The sequence below is a fragment of the Balaenoptera physalus genome, assembly GCF_965194825.1.
Source record: "Balaenoptera physalus genome assembly, chromosome: 3".
Lineage (NCBI taxonomy): Eukaryota > Metazoa > Chordata > Mammalia > Artiodactyla > Balaenopteridae > Balaenoptera > Balaenoptera physalus.
In genome coordinates, this window is record NC_138890.1 from 5,469,840 (window position 1) to 5,491,267 (window position 21,428).

A 21,428-nucleotide genomic window follows, 5' to 3' on the forward strand; every position below is an offset into this window, starting at 1 on the left:
ATGTCACAGCAATATCCTTTTTGACCCACCTCCTAGAGAAATGGAAATAAAAACAAAAATAAACAAATGGGACCTAATGAAACTTAAAAGCTTTTGCACAGCAAAGGAAACCATAATCAAGACGAAAAGACAACCCTCAGAATGGGAGAAAATATTTGCAAATGAAGCAACTGGCGAAGAATTAATCTCCAAAATTTACAAGCAGCTCATGCAGCTCAATAACAAAAAAACAAACAACCCAATCCAAAAACGGGCAGAAGACCTAAATAGACATTTCTCCAAAGAAGGTATACAGATTACCAGCAAACACATGAAAGAATGCTCAACATCATTAATCATTAGAGAAATGCAAATCAAAACTACAATGAGATATCATCTCACACCGGTCAGAATGGCCATCATCAAAAAATCTACAAACAATAAATGCTGGACAGGGTGTGGAGAAAAGGGAACCCTCCTGCACTGTTGGTGGCAATGTAAATTGATACAGCCACTATGGAGAACAGTATGAGGTTCCTTAAAAAGCTAAAAATAGAACTACCATACGACCCAGCAATCCCACTACTGGGCATATACCCCGAGAAAACCATAATTCAAAAAGAGTCATGTACCAAAATGTTCATTGCAGCTCTATTTACAATAGGACATGGAAGCAACCTAAGTGTCCATCAACAGATGAATGGATAAAGAAGATGTGGCACATATATACAATGGAATATTACTCAGCCATAAAAAGAAACGAAATTGAGTTATTTGTAGTGAGGTGGATGGACCTAGAGTCTGTCATACAGAGTGAAGTAAGTCAGAAAGAGAAAAACAAATACCGTATGCTAACACATGTATATGGAATCTAAAAAAAAAAAATGGTCAAGAAGAACCTAGTGGCAGGACGGGAATAAAGACGCAGACCTACTAGAGAATGGACTCGAGGACACGGGGAGGGGGAAGGGTAAGCTGGGACAAAGTGAGAGAGTGGCATGGACATATATACACTACCAAATGTAAAATAGATAGCTAGTGGGAAGCAGCTGCAAAGCACAGGGAGATAGCTCGGTGCTTTGTGACCACCTAGAGGGGTGGGATAGAAAGGGTGGGAGGGAGGGATTCGCAAGAGGTTAAGAGATATGGGGATATATGTATATGTATAACTGATTCACTTTGTTATAAAGCAGAAACTAACACACCATTGTAAAGCAATTATACTCCAATAAAGACGTTTAAAAATAAATAAATAAATAAAACTTAAGAATTGTTTATTTCTGGAATATTCCATTTACTATTTTGGACCTCAGTTGACCACAGATAACCAAAACCATGGACTGTGAAACCACGGATTGGGGGGTGGGGGAGACTAGTGTATTCCCATTTTACACATGAGAAAACTGAGGTGCCCCCAGAGAATTCCAGTAACTTGCCTGGGATCCCACGGCTAGCAAGTGGCAGTCCCAGGTTACAAATCATAGTAGCTCCCTGTGTGCCCTGGCATGTGCTAGGTAGGGATATTAAAAAAATAAAACATGACTACAGGTTTCAAGAAATGTCCCCACTAAAGCCCTGAAGCCAAGTGCTCTGAGACACTGCCAATGACAGAACATCACCAACAAAGATAGAAACTCCATCACACACACACACACACAGCCCACTGAACTCCCCTACCATCCTTGACATTCAATACCTTCATACCAAGGCTGTCCAGTCCCTGCAAATTTGAGCAGCCCAGGAAAGCTATCTTTTATTTATTTTCTCCCAACTATTAAAAGGTCTATTTATTCTGACTCTTAGCAAAGTGCACTGTTGGAAGGAATGTAAATTGATGCAGCCACTATGGAGAACAGTATAGAGGTTTCTCAAAAAACTAAAAGTAGAGTTACCACATGATCCAGCTATCCTACTCCTGGACATATATCCAGACAAAACTCTAATTTCAAAAAGATACATGTACCCCAATGTTCATAGTAGCACTATTTACAATAGCCAAGACATGGAAGCAACCTAAATGTTCATTGACAGTTGAATGGATAGAGTATACATTTCTGTATGTGTGTATGTGGCGTTTTGTTTTTAACAAAACAAATTAGACAACTATTTTTTAAAGCACGGTTGATATACGACTGCTTTCTCCTTCACACGCCTTAATCTGAACTGTGGTATCATAAATGACTGCTTACTATGTGCTAAATATTTTATGTGTGTTACCACGCAACTCCACGAGGAGTTTTATCTTTTACAGGTGGGAAAGCAGAAGCCCCGAAAGAATAAACAGAGTTGTTGTCAGTTAACAATGGGCTGAGATTTAAACTCATCTGAGCCCTTCATCACAACGACAAAGTGTTTCCTTGAACTTGACTTCTGAGTTGTTTTATCTAAAACAAATTAAATTTGACAGTTTGATGTTTGTGGACACAACCCTGTTGATGGAAACTTCTGAACAGCTTTAAAAATACAGCCTGGGGTGGGGGTGGAAGGTAAACTGGGAGATTGGGATTGACATATACATACTGCTATAATATAAATAGATATACTATGATATAAAATAGATAACTAATAAGAACCTACTGTATAGCACACGTAACTCTACTCAATACTCTGTAATGGCCTATATGGGAAAAGAATCTAAAAAGGAGCGGATAAATGTGTATGTATAATTGAATCACTTTGCTGTACACCTGAAACTAACACAACAGTGTAAATCAACTATACTCCAATAAAAATTAAATTTAAAAAAATGCAGCCTTGGATACATGAAAAGATGCTCAATATCACTAATCATCAGATAAATGTAAGTTAAAACCACAATCGGATATCACCTCACACCTGTCAGAATGGCTATTATCAAGCACAGCACAGGGAGATCAGCTCGGTGCTTTGTGAACACCTAGAGGGGTGGGATAGGGAGGGTGGGAGGGAGGGAGACGCAAGAGGGAAGAGATATGGTGATATATGTGTATGTATAGCTGATTCACTTTGTTATAAAGCAGAAACTAACACACCATGGTAAAGCAATTATACTCCAATAAAGATGTTAAAAAATAATAATAATAATAAACAGGAAAAAACAAAATGGCAGCTTCTTAAAGAAATTCGGATTTTGAATGAGATATTAAAAAATTATGCATCATTAAACATATGAAAAAAAAAAGAACACAAATAACAAATGTTGGCAAGGATGTGAAGACAAGGGAACCATCGTGAACTGTTGGCAGGAATGTCAATTGGTGCAGCCACTGTGGAAAACAGTATGGAGGTTTCTCTAAAAATTAAAAATAGAGTTACCATATGATCCAGCAGTTCCACTCCTGGGTATTTATCCAAAGAAAATGAAAACACTAATTCAAAAAGATCCATGCACCCCAATGTTCATAGCAGTATTATTTACAATAGCCAAGACATGGAAGCAACCTAAGTGTCCATTGACAGATGAATGGATAAAGAAGATGTGGTGTATATACACAATGGAATACTACCAATGAGATAATGCCATTTGCAGAAACATGGATGGATGCAGAGATTATCATACTAAGTGAAGTAAGTCAGACAGAGGAAGACAAATACCATATGATATCACTTATTTGTGGAATCTAAAAAAAAAATTATACAAATGAACTTATTTACAAAACAGAAACAGACTCACAGACATAGAAAATGAACTTGTGGTTACCAAAGGGGAAAGGGAGGGATAAATTAGGAGCTTGAGATTAACAGATACACACTACTATATATAAAATAGATAAACAACAAGGGCCTACTGTATAGCACAGGGAACTATACTCAATATCTTGTAATAACCTCTAGTGGAAAAGAATCTGAAAAAGAATGAATATATGTATATGTATAACTGAATCTCTTTGCTGTACACCTGAAACTAACACAATATTGTAAATCAACTATACTTCGATAAAAAAAATTTTTGTTAAGAGCATGAGGGAACTTTTTTTTTTAATTAATTAATTTATTTATTTTTGGCTGTGTTGGGTCTTCGTTTCTGTGCGAGGGCTTTCTCTAGTTGCGGCGAGCGGGGGCCACCCTTCATCGCCGTGCGCGGGCCTCTCACTATCGTGGCCTCTCGTTGCGGAGCACAGGCTCCAGATGCGCAGGCTCAGTAGTTGTGGCTCACGGGCCCAGTTGCTCCGCGGCATGTGGGATCTTCCCAGACCAGGGCTCGAACCCGTGTCCCCTGCATTGGCAGGCAGATTCTCAACCACTGCGCCACCAGGGAAGCCCAAGAGCATGAGGGAACTTTTGAGGGTGATGTAAACATTCTGCATCTTGATTGCGGTGGTGGTTACATGGTGTGCACTTTTGTCAAAACTCATCCATGAAAACCGACTAGTGTGTGTGTGTGTATGCGCGCGTGTGTGTGTGTGTATTAGTTAGCTAGGGCTGCCATAACAAACTACCACAGATTGGGTGGCTTGAACAACAGAAATGTGTTTTCTTATGATTCTGGAGCCTAGAAGTCCAAGATCAAGGTGTTGGCAGGGTCAGCCTCTGCATGGCTTACAGATGGCCATCTTCTCCCTCTCTCTTCACATGGCTATCTCTGTGCACATGCAGGTCTGTGTCCAAATTTCCTTTTCTTAGAAGGACACCAGTCGTACTGGAACCCAAATGACTTCATTTTAACTTAATTACTTCTTCAAAGGTCCCATCTCCAAATATGGTCATATTTTGAGATACTGGGTGGGGCTTGGGACTCCAACATATGAATTCTGGGAGGACACAATTCATCCCATAAACATAAAATATGTGTAATATTTTTCCAAATTAACTTTTAAAAACAAATATCCAAAATTTTAAAAACCAAGATCTAAATAAAGGTGAGCTTTATGTGCACCCCCAAATCACAAGTCCCAGAGGACAAAGTCAACCCACCTTCCACGTGTGTATCCCCTACCTCTCAGCCTTGGACTGGACACAGGGCAGGGCTGGAATAAAGACGTGTCTCTCAATTGTTCATCCTGATACCTTGGCATATGAGACTGTCACCTGCAATGTTATGAGCTGAATGCTTGTGTGCCCCCCAAATTCACATGTGGAAGCCATACCCCGCAATGTGATGGTATTTGGAGATGGGGCCTTTAGAAGGTAATAAGGGTTAGATGAGGTCATGAGGGTGGGGGCTCATGATAGGATTAGTGGAAGAAGAAGAAGAAAGAAGAAGGAGGAGGAGGAGGGGGAAGAGGGGAGGAGGGGGAGGAGGAAGAGGGGGAGGAGGGGAGGAGGAGGGGAGGGGGAGGAGGAGGGGGAGGCGGGGGAGGAGGAGGTGGGGGGGAGGAGGAGGGGGAGGCGGGGGAGGAGGAGGTGGGGGGGGAGGAGGAGGGGGAGGAGGAGGGGGAGGGGAGGAGGGGGAGGAGGGAAAGGGGGAGGAGAGGCAGGAGGAGGGGGGAGGAGGGGAGGAGGAGGGCGGAGGAGGGGAGGAGGAGGGGGGAGGAGGGGAGGAGGAGGGGGGGAGGAGGAAGAGGGGGAGGGGGAGGGGGAGGAGAAGAAGGGATACCTATCTCCAGGAACGTGCACCTGAGGAGAGGCCATGTGTGGAGAGAGAACCTTAACAACGGGTTTATGGAGGTTATCACTATCCCATTTTACAGAAGTGTTAGAACCAGGAGAGCATAAAGGTAAGAAGGAAGACTCCAGGTACTGGCTGTGTGATCCTGAGCAAGCTACTTAATCTCTCTGTGCTCGGTTTTCCCATCTGTAGAATGTGGATAACAGCAGCATCGATTTGGGGTCATTGAGAAGATGAAACGTATCAATATGTATACAGGCATACCTTGTCTTATTGCTCTTTCCTTTCCTCCACTTTGCTTTATTGCGTTTTTTACGAATCGAAGGTTTGTGGCAACCCTGCCTCAAGCAAGTCTATTGGTGCCATTTTTCCAACAGCATTGGCTCGCTTCGTGTCTCTGTGTCACATGCTGGTAATGCTTGCAATATTTCACTTTGTCGTTTTCATTATATTTATTATGGTGACCTGTGATCAGTGATCTTTGATGTTGCTACTGCAAAAACATTATGACTCACTGAAGGCTCAGATGATGGCTAGCATTTTGTAGCAATAAAGGATTCTTTAATTAAGTTACATATATTGTGGAAATTCCCTGGCGTTCCAGTGGTTAGGACTCGGCGCTTTCACTGCAGTGGCCGGGGTTCAATCCCTGATCGGGGAACTAAAATCCCGCAAGCCGAGGGGAAGAGCCAAAAAAATAAATTATGTGCATTTTTTTTTGTTTGTTTAGACATAATGCTATTGCACGCTTAAGAGACTACAGTATAGAGCAAACATAACTTTTGTATGCACTGGGAAACCAAAAAAATCCATGTGACTGGCTTTATTGGGATATTCACTTCATTGCAGGGGTCTGGAACTCAACCAACAGTCTCTCCGAGGTGTGCCTGTAAAGCTCTAAGAATAGCGTCAGGCACAGAGTAAGCCCCCAGGAAATGTGGGTTGCAGAATGAGGCAGCTTTTGTATCCAGATCTGATTCCAACCAGAAGAAAACAAAAGCCTCTGAAGACCTATGTGGAGGGACCAACACGATGTGTCGTACATTGAGGAAGAGAGTTTGGAAACGTAGGCGATGCAGCAGAGGGGAGAGTGGGGGCCCACGAGAGTGATGAAGGGTGTCTGTGCACAGCAAGAGTGCAGACAAGGGGTATGGCTGAGGACAAGCCAAGTGTGTCTGAAGTGGGGAACTGCCAGGGTGGGAGCACAAGAGAACTTCCAGGGGTGATGGGGAGAATCTCTCTTGAACAGGGTGGTAGCTACACGGGTATACAATTTTGTCAAAACTCTTTGAACAATACTCTTCAAATGTGTGCATTTTATTGTTTGTAAATTATGTCTCAATCAAGCTGCGGAAAAACAGAAGTTGAAAACAATCAAACAGAAGTTGAAAACAATCAGAAAAGTAAACGAAAGTAAGTACACAAATTTTTGCCACAGCATTCTCCCATGCCAATGATGAACTGTAAACAACCTCAAAATGTCCACCAACGCAGGAATTAAAAGTGTGACATAGGGACTTCCCTGGTGGCGCTGTGGTTAAGAACCCGCCTGCCAATGCAGGCTCAAACACGGGTTTGAGCCCCGGTCCGGGAAGATCCCACATGCCACAGAGCAACGAAGCCCGTGCGCCACAACTACTGAGCCTGCGCTCTAGAGTCCGCGAGCCACAACTACTGAGCCCACACACCGCAACTACTGAAGCCTGCGCGCCTACAGCCCGTGCTCCACAACAAGAGAAGCCACGGCAATGAGACGCCCGCGTACCACAACGAAGAGTAGCCCCCGCTCACCGCAACTAGAGAAAGCCCGCGCACAGCAACGAAGACTCAATGCAGCCAAAAATAAATAAATGAATTTATTTTTAAAAAGTGTGGCATAGATTCATATTTACATGGAAAGAGCCTTAACAGATGTAAGAAGGGAAAAAAAAAACAGGCAACATTGGTATCATATGGCATCATATCATCTCATTTTCTTTAATGCATAGTAGGATTCCAACTGACACATATATGTTTGCAGAGAAAATTATGGAAGATCTTGCATCAAAATTAAGAAGTCATAGCTCTTGGACAGTGGATATCAGGGTGACCTGATACTTTTATCTATATTTTTCTGAAATAAACATAGATAACTTATGAAATAAAGGTTATGCATTTTAAAAAAGACATAATAAAAGGTTTTGAAATGGGCAAGAATAAACCATAGAATGTAGGGATGCCCTTTGGGTGGTAAAACTATACAGAAACGCAAGGCAGTGCTTACTGTAAGTCAGGACACTTGTTGCTTTGTGAGACGTGAAAGGGACCAGGGCGGACGTGGCCCATCAAGGGGATTAAGTGGGAACTGGCAAATTCTTGAACTGGGTGAAAGAAACAAGGTTATTTGCTCGAGAGCAGTAGTTCTCAACCAGGGGACATTTGGCAATGACGTCTGGAGACATTTTGGATTGTCACCACTTGGTGGGGTGCTACTGGCATCTAGTGGGGGGCTGCTGTTTACCATCCTACAATACACAGGATGGGCCCACCATGACAAAGAATTATTCAGGTCGAAACGTCAGCAGTGTTGAGGTTGAGAAACCCTGCCTAAACTCATTACATTTAAAAAAGAAAAAATAGAAGAGATGACATGAATAGTCAATAAACATAAATATTAAGAGAGGACCAAATTTGCTAGTGATCAAGAAAATGCATGTTAAAGCCCTTCCCACACCCTCCCCACTATGATCCAAACTTAAAAGTCCGACCTTGTTAATTTGGGGGAAAGATGTGGGGGGAAAATAGTGACTTTTATTCACTACATCTGTGTTGAATATTTAATAGTTTTTAAGTTTTAAACCTACCTATAATTCTATGTTAAATGATACAAAATTTATGATGTAAAATCGACACTGAATACGTTGCATGTTGCATATCTTAGGAGCTATGAAAAATAAAGGTTTTGCAGACTCACAGACTCACAGACATAGAGAACACACTTGTGGTTGCCAAGGGGGAGTGGGGTGGAAAAGGGATGGATTGGGAGTTTGGGATTAGCAGATGCAAACTATTATATATAGGACGGATAAACAACAAGGTCCTACTGTATAGCACGGGGAGCTCTATTCAATATACCATGATAAACCATAATGGAAAAGAATATGAAAAAGAATGTGTGTGTGTGTGTGTGTGTGTATATATAACTGAATCACTTTGCTATACAACAGAAATTAACACAACACTGTAAGATCGACTAAACTTCAATATAATTAAAAATAAAAGGTTTTGGTTTAAAAAGAAGAAGAAAATAAATACAAGGGAGGACGCCTTTACGATCAGCAAACCCACCCTCGGTCTCTGGGTGCAGCCAAGACAGAGAAAATGAGGTTTTGGATAACAGACCGAATCCTCTGGGTGGATCTTAAGCCTATGGCCAAACCCACCCTCCGCAACACCACTCTCGGTCATGAACAATAAAAACGTGTAAGAAACACAGATTCCAGATGGCAGATTAAAACCTCTATTAGATTTCAAATGAAAACTCCTACTGTAATATTTCGAACGTGACACACAGTCCCATAAAAATAAAGATGAATCACAAGCCGTTTTAAAGGAAAGGTTTGACTGCATTACGTCACAGCAAGTCACACTGACTCTCAGGATCATCACGCTGAGAGCAAGACCCAGAAATAGAGATGAGGGCCAAACAGGCAGGTCAGCCCACAGGTCAGGTTCAGCCCTGGCCCAGCCCTCACTCTTTTAAGCCAGCATCACAAAACCATAAGCACATGATGAGACAAGGAGAGAGAAAGTGTGTTTGGAAAAACTAGTTCCAGCTGTCTTGAGAGGCAAGGCAGCTGGGATAACAGAGGGAGCATGGGATAAGAACTCTGCAGAAGCAATTCCTAACTCTCGTAGGGCAGAGACATTTTGCCAGTGAAGTTAAGCCTTTATTTTCACACTCCACATGCACGTGGGTCCCAGGGGAATGCTTCCTTGTGGCATTGTAGATTCTGAGCTTTGAGTCTAAGTTCACCGACTCTTCCAGCTTCTGTACAACAATTACAGAAGCCAGAGTAAACAGACACTCAGCTACCAAGAAGCCACAAGCAATTATAAAATGCAGAAACTCTACAGGTCACAACAAGTTAAATTTTTTTTAAACCCTATCAACTGGAAATTGAGACAACCCATTAAAATGAACAGTTAATTGTTTTTAAAACCCTAACTCGCTCAACTGGAGAGGCAGTGTGGCATAGTCAAAAAGGCCCATGGTTTAGAGAAAAGACCATGAACTAAATTCCGGTCCTACCCTGCCCCCATCCCATTATCTGTATGACCCTGGGCAAGTCACTTTACCCCTTCTGGAGCTAAGCCAGGCTGTAAAACAAGGACTATTCTTAGGGTGCCTATGAAGACAGAATGAGATAATTTATATAAAGTGATTAAAAGATAGTAAGCAGCTTTCATGATAATGATTATCAAACCTAACAAATCAAAATTAACGTCACAAACTCTTTAAAAAACAAAAATGTTATATAGCCAAAATCTGTGAAGGCAACCAAAGCCATGTTCAGGGGTGAATTCATGGCCTTAAAGCTTTAATTGTATTAAAAGTACAAGCTCTTTCCATACGAAAGAATTCTCCTTATTTAAATTAAAAAAAAAGTGTGGTATTAAATTCTTCACTCATTCATTCCCCAATTTATTCCAAAAAGGATTTAGGTGCCTGCTGAGTCATCTAAACATTTCACACCAGAGGGTTTAAAAAGAAGCAAAATCATGACTCAGATTAATCTAAAAATGAAAAGAATTCAGATTATAACAGTAACTAATGAATTGTGAGAAAAGAGAATTGATAAATAAATCCAAGATCTGCTTTGCTGAAGAAAAAAAAAAAGAGCAAAACAGGCAAATCTAAATAGATGTAACAGAGAATATGCCAACAAGATATTTAATAACATGCTATTAAATCTGAACATTTCAATGAAATGATCCCTAATAAAATACAAATCACAAAAGTTGACTCAAAAAGATCTCACCAGAGGTTAAAAAAAAATTTAGACTGAATTCTATAACAAGCTAGTATGCAAATTTTTTAAGTTACTAAAGAATTGCTTCCTCAAAAGTTTATTGCACCATGTGATTTCTCTAACAAATAATCGGTTTTTCAAGGAAGTGTTAGTCCTGATGCCATAATTCTAAAACATTTAAAATGGAAACTTGTCTCGTTCATTTTATGCGTCTAGGATATCAGATAAAAAAACCTGATGAAGAGATTGCAAAATAAAACAGACCAAAAACATAACACAGTTTCTCTCGTGAACACAGGTGGCAAAGATCCATAAAAACAAAACAAAGCAAACCTAGCAAATCAAATTCAACATTATATTAAAAGCATAATTCATCACAACCAAGTAGGGTTTACCACACAGGGAAGCAGGGGTGATTTTATACTAGGAAATCTATTAAACACGATTGTCAGATAATACCATTGTTAAATATTTAATATTAGTCTTGAAGCCCTGGTCAATAGAATAAGATTTAAAATGAAAAGAGAGGTACAACATTTAGACGAGATTTTTTTTTTAATTGTAGAGAATAAAACTGCACACAATGAATAAAAATATTTAAAACCTACTAATCAATTTCACTAAAGGAGCTGTATTCAGGATAAATATGCTTAGTCACAGTAGCAACAACTAACAACCAAAACTCTGTGTTGTAAGAATCAGAAATCATCACAGCAAGAAATATATGGGATAAATATTTTTAAAAGCACAATATGAAAAGATTTGAAAAAACAGAGACACTGATCACATACCTGCATGGAAAGGAAAAATATTAAGGTATCAATTTCTCAAGTTAATTTATAGATTTACAGATTAATGCAATTTTTTAATCAAAATTTCGGTGGATTTCATGTGTACTGGAGGAGGTAGATTTGGAGATTCTTAAATTCAACAAGAAGAATAAACACTTTGAAAAAGTGTAATAGGAAAAAAAACTGAATCTACCATCAATAAAACATGTTCTAAATCTATAGTAATTAAACCAGCATGGTACTGAAGAGACACAGATGAATGAAATAGAATTGATATCTCTGAAGCAGATCCTGGTTTTTTATTGCATTTAATAAAAGATAAAGAAAACATCAAAAGTCTTTAGGAAAGGAATTGATTATTCAACAACTGGAATCCAGGAAATTAAATAACTACTCGGGAAAATCATTTTAGATTCTCAGTTATGCCATACACAGTCTTGGGTGTTTGATCAAGCTCTAAGTCCTGGCTAAAATGTTTCATGAGTCCCATTGTTGTTTCCCACCCTGGGATCTTTTGGTAGATGGCAAAAAAAAAAAGGCCACAAATTCTTCCCCTCCAATCCACAGGTGGCATCTATATCCACCCTCTTCCTTCAAGCTTGTCTTAGCCATGTTACTTGCTTTGACCAATGGAACATTAGCATACGTGATGCAAAAAGAGATTTGAAAAGCACTTGAGTGCTGGGGATTGATCTCTTGCTGCTCTTGGAACTTGGAGACCATCATAGGATCCAAACCCAAGCTAGGGAGGGAGAAAAAATTGATGTTTTTTCTGCAGGGAGAAAAAACAAAGCATCCCAGCTGACAGCCAGCACCGAATTCGGTGCTCAATGCTGAGCCTGGAAGACAAACTCAGGCTGAGGTTCCCTCCCTCATTCCCTTACCCATCCTGAGTCTACTTCCTCTCTACCCACACCCATTCTATTCTGCTTACAATGAAAGCACTCTGTTCCCTGTTCCCCAGAGAAAGAGGAGAAGCCGAGAAGGAGCTGACACATTCCTCACTCTTGGTCACCCACAGACATGATGACAGTCACCCCCAGTCGACACACCTACCCCTTCCTTGTTCCTCTTCTTGCTCAGATGTCCCTATAATGGCCTCTTTGTTACGTTCAACTTTCCTAAGACACTCCTTCCTCTATTCCAGCGACTCTCAAGGGCTTACAAAGGTTGAAAAAAACTTCATTGTTATACTTTATCTTTAAGGGGGAAAAAATCAAACTCAAAGTAGAGAAGAGGAATGGGATTTTTTAATTTTTATCAAAAGAAGAGGTATCAGTTAAAAGTAAGGAAAAAACTTTGAGGCTTGTTCCCTTACCATTTCCTCGTGATAGATGAGGAAACAGGCTGAGAAGAGCAAGTCCAAGGTCACACAATAGACTCAAGATCCAAAACCAGGTTTGTCCGTCTCTCGAGCTATCTTTAACCATGAAATGAAATGCTTCAGAGCAGTGCTACCCAATAGAATTCTCTGTGGTGATGGAAATGTCCTACGTCTGTGTTGTCCAAATGTGGTGAGTATGACCAAGGGAGAAATGCTTCATTTTTATTTCATTTTAATTCATTTTAACTTAGCCACCTGTGGCTATTGGGACTACCTTATTGGACAGCACAGCTCTAGAACGCCACCAAGTTGGTTCCACACCACCATCAAAGGTGGGACCCCTCAACATCCTTACCCTCCCTGAATCCCATTCACCCACCCAGGAGAAGTGGCAACTGAAAGATGATAAGACCTTAAGGGGAAAAGAGCATGAGGGTTATGACCAAGCCTAGCAAAGCCCTCTATAAATACTCTAACGTCCTCTAAAATAAAACAAATAGACAATTTGTTACCTAAAAACTGGGTTCCCCTCTTGGGTAGGTGTTGAACCAATGGACACAACCAAGCCAAAGATCGGGAGAAGGAAGGATTTATTATTACTTGCCCCAAGTAAAGAGAACACCGGGGATCTTTCCCAAAGCAATGTCTCCCCAAACAGCAAAATTGGGGAAGTTTTAAGCTAAGGGTACATGCATATTTATGAGGGGACTTGAGCAGAGGAGAATTCAGGATAGAATTGGGCCAAAGGTTGACGGAGTCCAAGCTTTAGTTGACTGAAGTCAGGACATCATCCTTCCATCCTCCAGCTGGGTGGGGGCTTTAGTTCCTGCAGAACTCAAAGGTATATTATTATGTATATAATACATATACATAATATGTATGTATATTATGAGGAACCAGGGCCCTGCCCTAAGGCTGCGCTATTGTTTCTTGACGGCTCCTCCCTCATTTCTGCATTCCCTCCCTTAAGATCATTCATTACTGGGCGTTCCCTGGTGGTCTAGTGATTAGGATTCCAGGCTTTCACTGCTGTGGCCCAGGTTCGATCCCTGGTCGGGGGTAACTGAGATACCGCAAGCTGCGCGGCCAAAAAAAAAAAAAAAGAAATTTTTAATTACTGAGACCTATTCAAGGCAAGCATTCCAGCTGGGCTTATATCACAAAAGGGCTTAGGCCAAAATGGGTTCTCTTATGTCAAGAAAGCCATCCCTGGTTCTCTTTGTCCAGGGACCCCCCTACCCCATCTGCTTACAAAACAATGCCATGCTACACTTATTCAGCTGGCAAGAGCGGGTTCTGAAGAATAGATTACCATTGTCTACTCCCGGCTGGCTAGACCCCTTTCTAGAGCTACTTCTCGGAGTTGGGAAAAACTTAAGACATTCGTTGACCTCTGTATAGGCAACATTTGCACTTTTCATCAAGGGGGAAAGAACTGATGTCATTTTCTGACTTCTTTGATTCTGAATTTGTAACTCTTATGAACTGGGTCTATGTTAGCTTACTTCATCCTTCCTTCCAAGACCTTGGGGCCAACATGCCAACACATCCTTCCCTTTAGGTCCCGCATCTCCTATTTTTCATTCTACCAAATGCCCACTGCTGTTATTTGCAATACCCAAAAGGAGACACTATAGCGTAAATATAACCCTCCCAATGGCCAGGAGTCCTGAAATCAAGTTAGGCAGTGCGCCAGGCTTGTGCGTCACAAAGACATCCTTTCAAAACTGTGAAAATCCGTGAAGAATTATGCCCTCATCTGAACCACATGGGCCTCTTTAAGACAATTCTCCAACTTTTTCTCCATCAAACTCATCCCTACATGGGACATCTTTCCTTTCTCAGATTCACCTACTGTTTTACTTCTGACATGTCTCTCAAGGTCTTCTGACTATGCTGTCTTCCGTACCACCACGAATCCTGAGGTCAGCTTCTTGGGTTTTTTTTTTTTTTCTCGCCCTTGTAAAATTCCTCTGCAAATAACCTTCATACCTCCCTCGCTTATAAAAATAATTTTCTTAGCAAAACTTGCCTTGGTAAAGAACACAGAGTTTTGTTACAAAGTTCAGTCTGTGCCTTGTTTATCACAAACTGAAAAACGGAGGCCAGTGAGTACTATTCGACTGCATAACAAGATTTTCAGATTTTTGAAGAAGAAAAAAATCATGATTGAAGAGCACACCACCACCCATAGCCATGCTCCAGAGAAGAAGTGGCCAAAATGATCACCTCTCAAAATGGTCTGTTGCAAATAGTGCTGGGGTGGGGGTGGGGCAGATGTCAAATAAAGTCCACTGAAGGAATAGAACCTGAGTCTGACCCTGGTTCTGGGTCCAGGGGACAGAGGACCATGCCGAACTGTGCCATGACACAGCAGTCAGCAACATTCACAGTGGGGGACATGCCCCAGATGGAACGCCCAGTTCTCCCAACAGGAAGAAGGGGAAGAGAAGAAAGGGACGGAGGGGGACCCTGTAGACAAGGGTTTTCACCCTCAGCACTAGAATTGTAAGTCTGTACCTTCACTAATAAATGTTTGGATAGTACTGTCCCCAGGATGCCAGGTGACATTTGGCCCTGGATCATTCTAGGTGGTAAGGGCTTTCTCTGCATTGTAGGGTTTGAATGGCATCCCTGGCCTCTACCCACTCGATGCCAGTAGTACCCACCCCCCAAAACTTGCGACATCCAAAAATATCTCTAGACATTGCAAATGTCCCTTGGTGGCGGGGGGGGGGGGGGGGCGGGCAAAATCACCAAGGGAATCACTGCGGTATGCCCAAAGAGATATATCCGTTTTTTTTTAATGGTCAAGACTAAACTATATTGTCTAGAGAGTCACACCCGAGTGATAAAACTATACAGAAAGAAAGAAATGACCAGTAGAAAAGACAGGACAGTGACCATTTTAGAGGGGGGGGGCTGTGTCTGGGATGGGAACCGTGGTAGGGCCTCTGGAGACAGGATTGCTGGCAAAGTACTATTGCTCAACTGGGGGAGGCGAGTAATAAGGTTGTTTGCTTTAAAGAAATTCATTAGGCTGTCCATTTGGTTTGTGTGGTTTTCTGAATCTGTGTGTTCTTTGATAATAAAATGTTTATTTATTTATTTATTTGGTTGGTTGCACCGGGTCTTAGTTGCAGCACGTGGGATCTTTCTTGGTTGCCAAGTGCAGGACCTTTAGTTGCGGCACGCAAACTCTTAGTTGTGGCATGCAGGATCTAGTTCCCTGACCAGGGATTGAACCCGGGCCCCCTGCATTGGGAGCATGGAATCTTAGCCACTGGACCACCAGGGAAGTCCCTAAGATGTTTTTTTAAAAAAATAAAACCAAAAGCAAAAAAAAAAAAGGAAGAAAGGAAAAGAAAGAAACCTTGACTCCATACAAGAACATAGAACATACTTAAACATAGTACTATCAAATGACCCAGCAATTCTGCTCCTAGATATATCCCCCCAAGAGAATTGAAAAGAAGTATTCAAACAAAAGCTTGTACACAAGTGTTCGTAGCAGCCCTATTCACAACAGCCAAAATGTGGAAATAACTCAAATGTCCGTCAGTCAGTAAATGGATAAACAAGACATGGTATATCCATACAATGGAGTATTACTCAGCAAGAAAAAGGCATAAAGTCCTCGTATATGCTACAATGTGGCTAAAGCTCCAAACCACAGGTAGTGAAAGACGCACGATGTAAAAGGCCACATGTTGTACGATTCCACTTATATGAAACATGCAGAACAGGTAAATCCACAGAGACAGAAAGTAGATTAACGGTTGCCAGGGGCTGGTGGGAGGGGGAATGGGGGTGACTGCTAAAAGCACAGAGTTTCTTTGTGGGGGTGATGGAAAGTTCTGGAACTAGATAGTGGTGATGATGGCACAGCACGGCTTACGAGCTAAATGTCACTAATAGTAAATCTTATGTGTATTTTACTACAGTGAAAAAGATTGTTTTTAAAGAAAAGAAATCTTGAATGCTTCAGGTCAAGCCTGCTTTGCATATCTCCTACTATGATATCCGATTTCTCTGCACACATGAAAACCTTAACCTTGTCACCACTAATGAGATACCTGTGTCAAGAGTCCTGTTTGCTTGCGGACAAGCGTTGCAAGTAGTCGATAAACAATGCTGGTGCTGTACACACTGGGTGCCAATGTGACTACGTGCCAGGGCTTGAAACCCTGTCCTTACAAGATCTTCCAAAGAAAACAGTTTCTTCCATAGGCAAGCACTTGGAAACACTCCATAGGTATAGCCTGTCCATCAAACTCCCTTCCTAGACTGCAGCCATCACTCAAGACTCAAGACCCTCCTTGATGGGACAAAAAAGAAGCAAAAAAACTTGTATAATAAAAAAGTCAAATGATCCTTTACCCAAAACGCTCCAGGCATTTGACAGCTGTGGGCTTTGTCTACCAGTTGCCCCTCCAGAGCCAATTTGATGACCATACTTCATCCTGTGCCTCTGTGTCCTATGACTTGAGTCTGGGTTGGGAGATCTCAGTCTACTTCCCAAACCTGGAATTGGAGGAAAGTAGCCCAATCTACTGCTACACAGATGGTCCCACCCATGACAGACAACAGGGTCCCAGAGGAAAGCAATTATTTTTGTTTGTTTGTTTCCCACTCTTGACATTATTTATCTCTAAGTGTAAGCAGACATTTAGCCTGAGCTAGCAAAGACTCTAAGTCCAAGACAAAGAGAGGGGAGAAGGGGAAGGGGAGGTGGGGAGATTGAGTGGAGAGGGGAGATGGAGAGAGGGGAGAGGAAATAAAGGATACAATTTTCAAACCCCACCACCCACATCAGTTCTCTTTCACTGGGAAAGGGAATGTTCTATCAGGCACAGGTGTGTGGAGAGAGAAGTACTGACCACAGAGAGTACTTGGGCTCCCAGCCTGACAGGAGCTGAGGTCCACAGGACCTCCCTGGGGCATTTCAGGTGTTTAGCCACAAAGAACAGATTTTAACTCTGACAAAGGGTCTGGTGTCACAGTGGGAAATAACTGGTCAATGAATTTCATCAAGTAGGAGGGAGAAAAAGAAAAACTCGTCAGACCAGTTACCAAGTTACCAGACAGCCACATTTCCATAATTAAGTATTTAACCCCACCCTACCTTCTTCCAAAGGATTGGGTCGATTTATTGCTCTAAGTGAAAAGGTAGCTAAATGGGTATCGTATCCCTAAGACTCCCCCAGGAAGCCAAGCACTTGTTAGAATCGTAAGTCTGTACCTTCACTAATAAATTTGCCTACCTAGCTTATTTCCTTATAGTTATTTCTTTGACTTTGTCCCAGGCTCAGCAAGGACTTTGGGGTCCCAGCAACACACCTGGCTCAGCACAACCGTCCACTCAATATCAGTGCAAACAACACATCCTGAATATAGCTCCAAATGTAACCTCTGTGATCACTCCATCACACCTGCAGGTAAACTTCTGGCACTCAGAGCACACGATGGCACAAGCCTCTCTTCACAGCATGAGGCAACCTCCTTACTCTTGCCCACAAGACCTCTGTGCTTTTGTCACTGCCCTTCCACCCATCTGGAACACGCTTCCCCCTTACCCTCTTTCTAAGCATCATTTGCCACGCAAACCAAACCACATCTCTTCAACCACTCCAATCTGAGACAATCTCTCTCCTTCTACAGATGCCCGTGACAACTTATCATCAATCTTGGGGAAGGTAGGGGAGGCTCAGAAACATAGTCTCTAGAGCTCTTGTTCTTTCCTGCTATACAAAATCTAATCATCTCCAAAAATAAAGTTCATTTAAAAAAATTCCAGGGACTTCCATGGTGGCGCAGTGGTTAAGAATCCGCCTGCCAATTCAGGGGACACGGGTTCGAGCCCTGGTCCGGGGAGATCCCACGTGCCACGGAGCAACTAAGCCCGTGCGCCACAACTACTGAGCCTGCGCTCTAGAGCCCGCGAGCCACAACTACTGAAGCCCGCGCGCCTAGAGTCCATGCTCTGCAACAAGAGAAGCCACTGCAATGAGAAGCCCACGCACCGCAACGAAGAGTAGCCCCCGCTCGCCTCAACTAGAGAAAGCCCACGCACAGCAACGAAGACCCAAAGCAGCCAAAAATAAATAAATAAAATAAATAAATTTTTTAAATTCCAGGGAATTCCCTGGCAGTCTAGTGATTAGGACTCCACACTTCCCCTACAGGGCACGGGTTCGATCCCCGGTCGGGGAACTCAGATCCCGCAAGCCGCACGGTGTGGCCAAAAATTAAAAATTAAAATTAAAAAATAGAAATTAAAAATAAATTTAAAATACCAATCATCTCAGCGATAAAGAAGTTACGAAGACCACAGAATTTTCTCAGGATAGTTCTTTTAATTCTCTCCTAGACTTTCAAAGAGATCTTTGACGAAACAAAAAGGAATAAATATGAATGAAACAAACAGCCCACTGTACTACACGATCTACCGTCTTTTTTTCTAATTGTCGTTATTATTCAAGATCCCATGCACATGTTGGACTTTTCTGTTTTCTGCATGGACTACAATGGCATAGCCACAAAGGAATTTAATTTATCAATATTCTGCTGTGTTATCTAGAGAACATGATGATTTCCAGGTGCCCTGGCACCAAATATGTCTAGAACCACCAGTCTGACGACTCAGTGGAAAGAGGGGGGTCTATCTTGCCTTGACATCTCCTGCTGGCTGGGCTCACTCAGATGGTTAATTCATTCCTGCCTTTTCTCTCCCCAGACACACTGAGAGGTCCTGAGGGACAAGAATGACACTTCATTCTTTGCAGTCCCCTCCACTCCGTGTCAGCGAGGAGGAGAAGGACTGTGTTGGCCTGATGCTGGGATATTTCCAACTTCCACTGAAAACAGCCTCTACCCCCGAAAGTCCCCCTCATCTTTACAAGGTGCACATTCAAGAACAGACGCTGGCACGTTTTTTTTCTTTAAAGAGCCATACAACCTCTGTTACTACAGTAGCCACGGGCAAGACGTAAATGAATAAAGCATGACTGTGTATATGTGTAGTTGATTCACTTTGTTATAAAGCAGAATCTAACACACCATTGTGAAGCAATTATACTTCGATAAAGATGTTTAAATAAATAAATAAATAAACGAAACGTGATTTAGGGACACCGAAATGCTAATTGCACATACTTTTCACCTCTCCCAAAATATTATTCTTTAGATTTTCCCTTCAACCTTTTTATTTTTTAAAACTGATTTTATTGAAGTATAGTTGATTTACAATGTTGTATTAGTTTCTGGTATACAGCCAAGTGATTCAGTTATACATATATATACATTCTTGCTCATATCCTTTTCCATTATGGTTTATTACGGGATATTGAATATAGTTCCCTGTGCTATACAGTAGGACCTTGTTGTTTATCCATTCTATATATAATAGTTTTCATCTGCTAATCCCAAACTCCCAATCCCTCCCTCCCTCCCTCCCCTCCCCTCCCACTTGGCAACCACAAGTCTGTTTTCTATGTCTGTCCCCTCAACCTTTTTAAAGTATAAAAAACATTCTTAGCTCACGGGCCGTACAAAAACGCTGGAGGGCTGAATTTGGCCCGTGGGTCGTAGTTTGCTGACTGGTCAAGGGCTTTAGACCTGACAAGCCTGAGATCAAACCATTTCCCAGCAAGGTCTCCTAGAGTAAGTTTCTTAATTACTATCCAAGCCTGAGTGTCCCCTTCTGTAAAATGGGAATAACATCTTCTCATAGGCTATGGTGAGGATTCTATAAGGCAAACCTTGTCAAATTCTTAGCACAGGGCTCAGCACATAGTAAGTGCTCAATAAGCATTAGCTAGTAATAAGTGGTCAAAGATGTCATTGTTTATCTACATGACAGGTCCTGGGGACACAACAATCAATGCCGTGGTCCCTGTGTTCAAGAGAACTTAGTCTGATGGAGGAGGCAGCTAACTTAAGCCAGGATGAAAGAAGACACCCAGATGGCCAAGAGGCCCAGGAAAGGATGCTCAACATCACAATTCATTGGAGAAATGCAAATCAAAACTACAATGAGGTACCACCTCACACCCGTCAGAATGGCCATCATCAAAAAGTCTACAAACAATAAATGCTGGAGAGGGTGTGGAGAAAAGGGAACCCTCCTACACTGTGGGTGGGAATGGAGAACCGTATGGAGGTTCCTTAAAAAAACTAAAAACAGAACTACCATATGATCCAGCAATCCCACTCTTGGGCCTATATCTGGAGAAAACCATAATTCGAAAAGATACAGGTACCCCATTGTTCATTGCAGCACTATTTACAATAGCCAAGACGTGGAAACAACCTAAATGTCCATTGACAGATGAATGGATAAAGAAGATGTGGTACATATATACAATGGAATATTACTCAGCCATTAAAAAGAATGAAATAATGCCATTCGCAGTGGCACGGATGGACCTAGAGATCGTCATACTGAGTGAAAGAAGTCAGACAGAGAAGAACAAATATTATACGATATTGGGCTTCCCTGGTGGCACAGTGGTTAAGAATCTGCCTGCCAATGCAGGGGACATGGGTTCGAGCCCTAGTCTGGAAAGATCCCACATGCCGCGGAGCAACTGAGCCTGCGAGCCACAACTACTAAGCCCACGTGCCGCAACTACTGAAGCCCACGTGCCTAGAGCCTGTGGTCCGCAACAAGAGAAGCCACCACAATGAGAAGCCCGCGCACCGCAACAAAGAGTAGCCCCCGCTCACCGCAACTAGAGAAAGCCCACGCGCAGCAACGAAGACCCAATGCAGCCAAAACTAAATAAATAAATTTT

General features: G+C 42.0%; 1 protein-coding gene and 1 long non-coding RNA gene across 4 annotated transcripts in view; one reads left to right on the top strand and one right to left on the bottom strand.

Moving 5' to 3' along the window:
• INSR (insulin receptor) overlaps window positions 1-21,428 on the bottom strand; it is a 134,873-nt gene that overhangs the window by 89,490 nt on the left and 23,955 nt on the right. The window lies entirely within an intron of this gene.
• On the top strand, window positions 6,889-19,745 carry LOC309657654. The gene is made up of 2 exons (XR_014261872.1): window positions 6,889-17,364; window positions 17,406-19,745. It is a non-coding gene; the product is annotated as an uncharacterized lncRNA (long non-coding RNA).